Source organism: Myotis myotis, unplaced genomic scaffold (genome assembly GCF_014108235.1).
Source record: "Myotis myotis isolate mMyoMyo1 unplaced genomic scaffold, mMyoMyo1.p scaffold_m19_p_4, whole genome shotgun sequence".
Classification (NCBI taxonomy): domain Eukaryota; kingdom Metazoa; phylum Chordata; class Mammalia; order Chiroptera; family Vespertilionidae; genus Myotis; species Myotis myotis.
This window is the reverse complement of record NW_023416346.1, coordinates 78,946,788-78,954,333: the sequence shown is the minus strand read 5'-3', so window position 1 is coordinate 78,954,333 and position 7,546 is coordinate 78,946,788. Positions and strand designations below refer to the sequence as shown.

Genomic DNA, 7,546 nt, shown 5'->3' with positions numbered 1-7,546 from the left:
CTTCTTGGGTCTTACTTAAATTGTTGATTTTTTCATCTGTTTCTTCTGCTTCTTCCATATGTTATTGATTTTTTCATCTGTTTCTTCCTGCTTCTTGCAAAGGTAGTTGACTTTTTCATCTGTTTCTTCTAGCTTCTTGTAGAAGTTATTGATTTTTTCCTCCGTCCAGTTTATCCACTCTAGGACCCTTATTCTGAATTATTTTTCTGTCATGTTGCATGCCTCTGTATTACTTAGCTGCTTTTCTGGAGAGTCCTCCTTCTCTTTCCTTTGGGGGTTTCTTTGTCTACCCATGTTTGATCTCACTGACATATCTAGACGTTGAGTCTTTCAGTGGCTGCTCCCTGGGTGGCAGTACCTCCTTGGGCTGTGGTTGGTCCTCGGGCGGTTGCGGTAGCAGCTGCTCCTCATTTGGCAGCAGCTCCTCTGGTGGGTGCTGTTCACAGCTGTGGTGGCTCTTCTGGATGGTGGGGGGAGGCTTCACGTACAGCTGCTGTTCTTCAGACAGAGGGTGTTGTGCTCAGGAGGCTTCTGTTGCTTGAATCTGCTGCGTTGTTTTAAAGGCACAAAATACAACACAACAAGGCCCCATGTACCAGGCAGTAAACACAAATATGTTCACGATATTAATAACCCCAAATAAAGGTGTTCACCCAAATTAAGAGAATTAGGGGATAAGGAAGAAAGAAGAGAAAAAGATAAAAGAGAAAAAAGATAAGAAAAGAAAAGTAGGGAAGAAAAAAAAAGGAGTGCAAAATGAAATTCGGAAAAAGGAGGGTGAATGAAAAGAGAAAAAAAAGAGGAGAAAAAAAGAAAAAAAGAGCGAAAAGAGAGAATGAAGTAGAAGAGGGGAAGAGACTATGCATATGAAAGAAAACTCCTATAGAACCTCCACTAATCCCAACAAATTCCAGCAACAGCTCCCTGGAGATGAATGAAAACTAGAAACAACCAATAATATCAAGAGAGGCAAGGGAAAACAGAAGCACAAAAATAACCCGGGGGGGTGGGGTGGAGGGAGGGAAAAAACCAGCAGAAAAGAAGAAAAAGCAAAAGCAAAACAGCCTCACAACCTGTCCTAAAAACCACACACACACACACACACACAGGCACAAAAAACAACAACAACAACAAAAACAATATACTCAACAATCAAGCAAACAGCAACAAAACAATAGAAAGATAAAAGAAGAAAAAAATTGGATAGTGAAGAATGATAAGGGATATGTGTATAAGGATTTAGAGCAGTGGATTGGAAATAGGATACATAAGTAGTGTGAAATTTTGACAGGAGGTAAACAGAAGGAATAGAGAAAATCTAAAGCAGGAATAGGGTAAGAGAAACAGGACAACAAAAGGGGAAAAGTGAGGAAGAGGGTTTTAGCATAGAGGTAAAATTGAGGTAGGGAAAATTGATGCTAAAGGAACGATGAAAATAGAATGGAGAACACTAATCCGAAAATAAAATAAAGAGAAAATAAAATGGCACTTTAAAAAATGGTAAAATGGTAGCAGTAATAATACTGGTTAAAAATAAAAATGTAGTAATTAAAAGGGTAAAATCAGGTGATGGAAAAAGAAGGAAAAAAATTGGTTTCTTAGTTAAAAGGTGAAAAAAGAAAAACGAAGAAAAAAAAATTTGCAGTAGTGAAGGTCCTTCGGTTCTTCAACTCGTCAGTCTGGCTCGCCTTAGTCCTGTCAGGTATTCAGGAGAGTTTTGTATTTCCCTTCGATACACTGTTCCTCCATGTTTTAAACCACAGTCCTGATTTTAAAGCAGGGCGTATTTGTTTCCCAGACTGCCTTCATTTGTATTTAGCTAAGAATCAGTTTGTGGCTCAGCCTCTGGGTGGCAGTGTTTTTGGGTTGGCCTCTGAGGCTATAGGGCCTCTCTGTCCAGTCGCTTGGGTTTATCGTCTCTATTGCACTTAAAACTGGTGTGGAGAAGTCCACTGCCCAGAGCTGGTTCCTTAATAGTTACCCGCTCTATGTTGTTGCTGGGATTGAAAATCCCTCTATAGGCCAGACCCTGTTAATTCCCACGGACTGATCAGATTATTTTAATCCTTGATCTCCTTCAGGGTGGAATCTGGGTGTGGCTGTGCTCCTTGCCTGAGGGCTAGGTGGGGAAGTCCCACCCTCTGGACAGAATGGCTGCCGGGATCCTGGGCCCAGGGGTGTCTCAGCACTCAATTCGCTGCCACCTCTCCTGGCTCCCCTCTCTTCCCATTCTCTCCCCAGATTCCACTCGTCCGCACCTTCTCCCTCTCTTCAGCACAGGTGAGTGTCTGTATCCGAAATGTCTTATGAACAGGATTCAGTGAAAAGAAACAAACAAATGCCAGCCGCGGAAATGGGGACGGCTTAGTTTCTGTAAGCTCTTCTCTTACTGGCACTGCATGATCTGGTCAGCTCTTCAGGCTGCCCCCTTTAGGCTCAGTCCTCCGTGATCACAGAACCCAGATGTCAAATCCCCTAATGCCTGGAATTCCACGGATCTCCTTTCCCCAGTCAGGGGCTGTGCCTGTCCCAAGGGTCGCGGCTGTCTGCCACGCGGTCTCCCTCTGACCCTTTGGGCTCAGAGGTCTGGCAAACTTTCCTGCCCAAATCCCTGGTTTATTTTTTTTTTTACCTTTCCAGGGGAGTTCTGCCCTTCCTGGCCATAAACCATCTCACCAGCTGAGTAATTTTGCCAATTCGGGGTGGGTGTTATTAGTTTCAGCTGCTCACTCCATTTGCTCCGGGACACGACCTGGGACGTGTCTGCGTATATCGTCGCCATCTTCCGTCCTCTCTCCCTCTTCTTCTTCTCTTCTGAATTTCTTATCAAGTTCAGCTGTGTGTCTGTTAACAATTTAGAGCTGTGTGTCTGTTAACCTGACACACTTTCGCTGAGCACCTAGGACACTGAATTGCTTATAAATGCTTGGGAAAGAGTCAATCTGGGAGGTGTGGATAGGTATTGAAGTGCAGAAAAGATAGAGCAGCACTAACCCACCACAAAGTCATCAGGATGAGTGTTCTCAGACTCCCCTGCACTGGGGCAGGAAACAAAACACACTTTTTGTGTAAGCAGAGAAACTCATGTAAACGTCTCACTGTTATATACAAGTCCAAAATGGAATATCTCTGTCTTTGGACGTCATGTTGAAATGACCACAGCTCCTTCAGAAATGGCCTGCTTGGAACAAGTCCATCTACCTCATTACCATAGAAACAAACCTGTGTCTGTAAATACAGTTGACTTACATTTTTGGATTGCATATTTATAAATTCACATACTACTTAAATTTTATTTATAACCCCCAAATCAACACTAGTGATGGCTTTTGCCATTATTCATGGACACGCACATGGTGGTGAGAAATTTGAATTGTCTAATGTGAACATTCCCAGCTGGAGTTGAACAAGGTGACATTTTGCCTTTTTTCTTTCAGCTTTCATATTATAAACAAGTATCCTCTTCCCATCTGTGAAGTGCCACATTTTTGTGCTATTTTTGGTGACTTTACTGTTGAAATGGCTCCCAAAAATAGTGATAAGGTGCTGTGTAGTGTTCTGATGCTCAAGAAATCTGTGATGTGACTAAGGGAGAAAACGTGTGAGATGAGATTTGTTTAAGCATATGCTATAGTGCTGTTGGTAATGAGTGCTACCTTAATGAATCAACAATAGTATCAAACAAATAAGTTGTCGTTATACAGAAACACATAACATGAAACAAGGCCGTGTGTTGATAGGTGAATGAAACATGAACCTAACCCTGTATTTCCCCTAGAAGCAATATATATATATATGGCTAAGTGACCGACCGTACGTCTGTCCGACTGACTGACCAACCGGCTGGTACATATGACATGCACTGGCAATCTATATATATAAAAGGCTAATATGCAAAGTGTCCCCTCGAGAGTTCGACTGGGATACCGGGAGTTTGATCGCTCGCTATGACATATGCTAACCACCAGGGGGCGATGCAGAATGAAGGGAGGCCCTGGTTGGCAGTTGGAAGGCCCCAATTGGCTCTGATCACCTGCCAGGCCTAGCGACCCTACCCGAGCACGAATTTTATGTACCAGGCCTCTAGTTTAAAAATAAATGTTGACTTAAAAATTCGCGATACATATAAAGCTCTCAGAATGGATATTATTGAAATCCCCTGTGAAATGATTTGTAACATCTATTATTGAAGCTACCTTTAGAAATAGTATACATATAGAGATAATATTAAAATATATCTAAACGTGTGACTCCTTGTCCTAAAAATGAGCATGTTCATAAGTTAAATGAAGAAATTTTGGATATACTCAATGGAGATTTTCACACCTATTTGAGTGATGATTCCATTGATTCAACAGATGATGCCGAAAAGGAAAATTTTCCCATCAAATTTCTTAATAGTATTACTCCTTGGGGAATGCCGTGTCATAAATTAAAATTGAAAGTAGGTGCAATATCATGCTACTGAGAAATCTTAATAGTAAATGGGGTCTTTGTAATGGTACTAGATTTATTATCAAATGATTGTGACCTAACATAATCGAAGCTCAAGTATTAACAGGATCTGCAGAAGGAAAGGTTGTTCTGATTCCAAGAATTGATTTGTCCGTGTCTGACACTGATCTCCCATTTAAAATAATTTGAAGACAATTTCCCATGATGACAGCATTTGCGATGACTATTAATAAATCACAAGGACAAACTAGACAGAGTAGGAATATTCCTACCTGAACCCGTTTCGGACATGGTCAACCATATGTTGCTTTCTCTCGAGTTCGAAGAGTGTGTGATGTTAAAGTTGTAAATACTTCATCACAAGGGAAATTAGTCAAACACTCTGAAAGTGTTTTTACTCTTAATGTGGTATACAGGGAGATACTAGAATAAGTTTAATCAGTTTATCAGTCATTGTTTTTATCAATGTTTTTTTTTCCCACTTAAAATATTTATTAGTCTGGAAAAAGAACCCAGGCTGCACCCCACCCTTTCCCAAACCACTTCCCGAATCAAGCAACAGGACTCAAAGGAATTGTTTCAAATAAGCCAGAATGTATCTGGGGGACAACAGTCATTCATTCCCTAGACCTGACATTACAATTACATGTTTTCCAAGGAGAGAGGAGGGGGCCAATGAGAATGGTAGATGGACTAGATGAGGGGAAACCGGATGGGCCATTCTTTGTCACAGTTTGGACTCAGAGAAGGGTTGAAATAAACAGGTTATTTTTGAAAGAAGGGAGATAAAAGGACAAGCAAGGGAAAATCAAGGGCTGGTTCTCCCTGACCACATAGCATTGTAGAAAGAAACAGAGTTGCAACTTCAGTTGCTGGAACAGGGAGTTGAGGACTGAGCACCTGGAGAGAGGAGAAGCCCAAGGCTTCTTTTTCAACCCTACTGTGAATAGAGGTAAAAGCCTCCACTTCCTTTTCCTTCAGAGAATTCAGTAAGTTCTGCCTGAAGGCAAGAGGGCATGGTGACAGACTTATAGCTCCAGCCCAGGCCAAGTTTCTCCCCATTCATTTCCAAAGGCCCTGCCCAAGAGAACTACTGAAATAGAGTACCAAGATTCTCTCCCTGCTCCCCAGGTCCAAGAAAGGGGAGTGGAGACAAGGCACAAAGACCCTGGGTACAAAGGTGAACATCAAAGTGGCCAAATATAACAAGGTTGCCTTCCTTCACCCTGTAAGTAGCTGGGCCTTTGCTAGCAGCAGAAACCACAATCAAAAGGGCTCACAGAAATGGCCTGCAGAACAAGTCTTATTCCTAGAAAGTCAGGGGAAAAGCTTCAGTTGGTATGGTACCATCTTGGATGGGAAGACAGAAGGCAGCAGGCAGACCACTCCCATGACAACACTCCTGCCTCAGGTCCCAATGGTTCTCCAGATGTTCCCCATGGCTGGCAACCAGGGAGGAAACGTGTTGTGTTTCACATGATCAGACACTGTTCACATTGACACCTGGTGGGCCTGACAGATTTAGGGCATCCAGGTCAAAGTTGAGGCCAGGAGGCATCTCCCCAGCTAGCTCTTTTGGAGGATGGCCCCAATCCTGTAGCTGCTGCATAAGGTCTCAAAATGAGCCTTCTGAGCAGCCTCACTGTTTGTGGGGGTCTCTGCTTCAAACTGCTCACATATCTTGCCCATGACACTGTGCTGTTCCTGATATTTTTCAAACTGTTCTAAAGGTAGAGATTCCCCGTGACTCTGCAACTATTCTGGATACTTTTCTGTGATCTCCTTTAGTGATGGGTACAGCACATCCTTGGAAACTAAGTTCTGCATGATACTCTACATGATGGGGAGGATGTTTCCTTCACCATCCCCTTCATCCACGCCCAGCCTTTCCACAGTCTTGGTCAGCTCTTCTATGTACGTGCCTGAGTTCTGCAGATCAGTGGCATTTTTGGCCAGTCTACTTAGTGTCTCCTTTAGTCAAGAAGTGAATTCTTGTTGGGAAGTTACATCACTACCCACTCTTCCAGCAGCCTGTGAGAGCTTTTGGAACTGCTCCACCAAGTGCGACTCTTCCTCAGCCAACTCCTTCATTGCCTTCTCGAATTCTGCAGTGGCTTGAGAAGCCAGCTCATTGTCGAATAGTTCCTGGAAAAACAGCTCTTGGGAGGCGAAGAATGCATCTTTGGCAGTGTCTCCTGGTGATCTCTTCTGGGGCCCTGAAGCATCAGGGACCGTGGTGGTAGGACGGTTGCTGGGAGGGTCTGGCCTTATCAAAATTATCAAGAGCACTTTGCAGAAGCTCTTCTAATTCCTGGTTCACGTTGGCCCTGACCCCATAGTCCCCCTCTGCTGTGGCCATCTTGTTGCCCTCAATGCTGTTTTTACATCATGTTTTTGTTGTTTTTATATAATGTTTTTGTATCCTTTATTATTGTTATATCATGTTGTTATTGTTTATTTATTAATCAATTTATTATTTTCATATACATTTTACTAACTTTCTTTTATCTCTGACACATCTATTATAGAGAAAGGGTGATAGCGATATTAAAATATTTCTTCTAATTAATTTCCTTGCAATGTGCATAAATCTGTGCACTGGGCCACTAGTGGTTTAGTATTTGTTGATTCAGTGTTTGTGGTGACATTTTGATGAGAATAATGAGAACCAACTTTTTGAGATTCAAAACATCTAAATATCAAAGTTCTGTATGCAGAAGCTTCTTTCCTCCTCCTCCCTCTTGTTTTTCCTTCCCGCCTGCCTGCCCCCCCTCCTTTCCTTTTTTTCCTTTTTCATACTAGGAGTTTGAAAACTCCAACAACTATTAGTCCCCCAGAAACCCTGGTGAATTGTTTGTAATTAGCAGTGCCACTCAATGGTTCCTGACTCACCAGGCATGGAAATCACCTGTGGACTTGTTACAAAAGTAAGTTTATAGTTGTGAGTATACAAAACACAGAGTTTATTCTTATATTATTATATATTTATTATTGCACTAGAGGCCCGGTGCATGAAATTCATTCGGGGGGGGGGGTTGTCCCTCAGCCCAGCCAGCACCCTCTCACAGTCCAGGACCCCTGGGGGATGTCT

General features: G+C 42.5%; 1 pseudogene; it reads right to left on the bottom strand.

Annotated features, from left to right (window-relative positions):
• Positions 1–5,927: 5,927 nt before the first annotated feature.
• Positions 5,928–6,814, bottom strand: LOC118654354 (annotated as a pseudogene).
• Between the last annotated feature and the right edge of the window lie 732 nt (positions 6,815–7,546).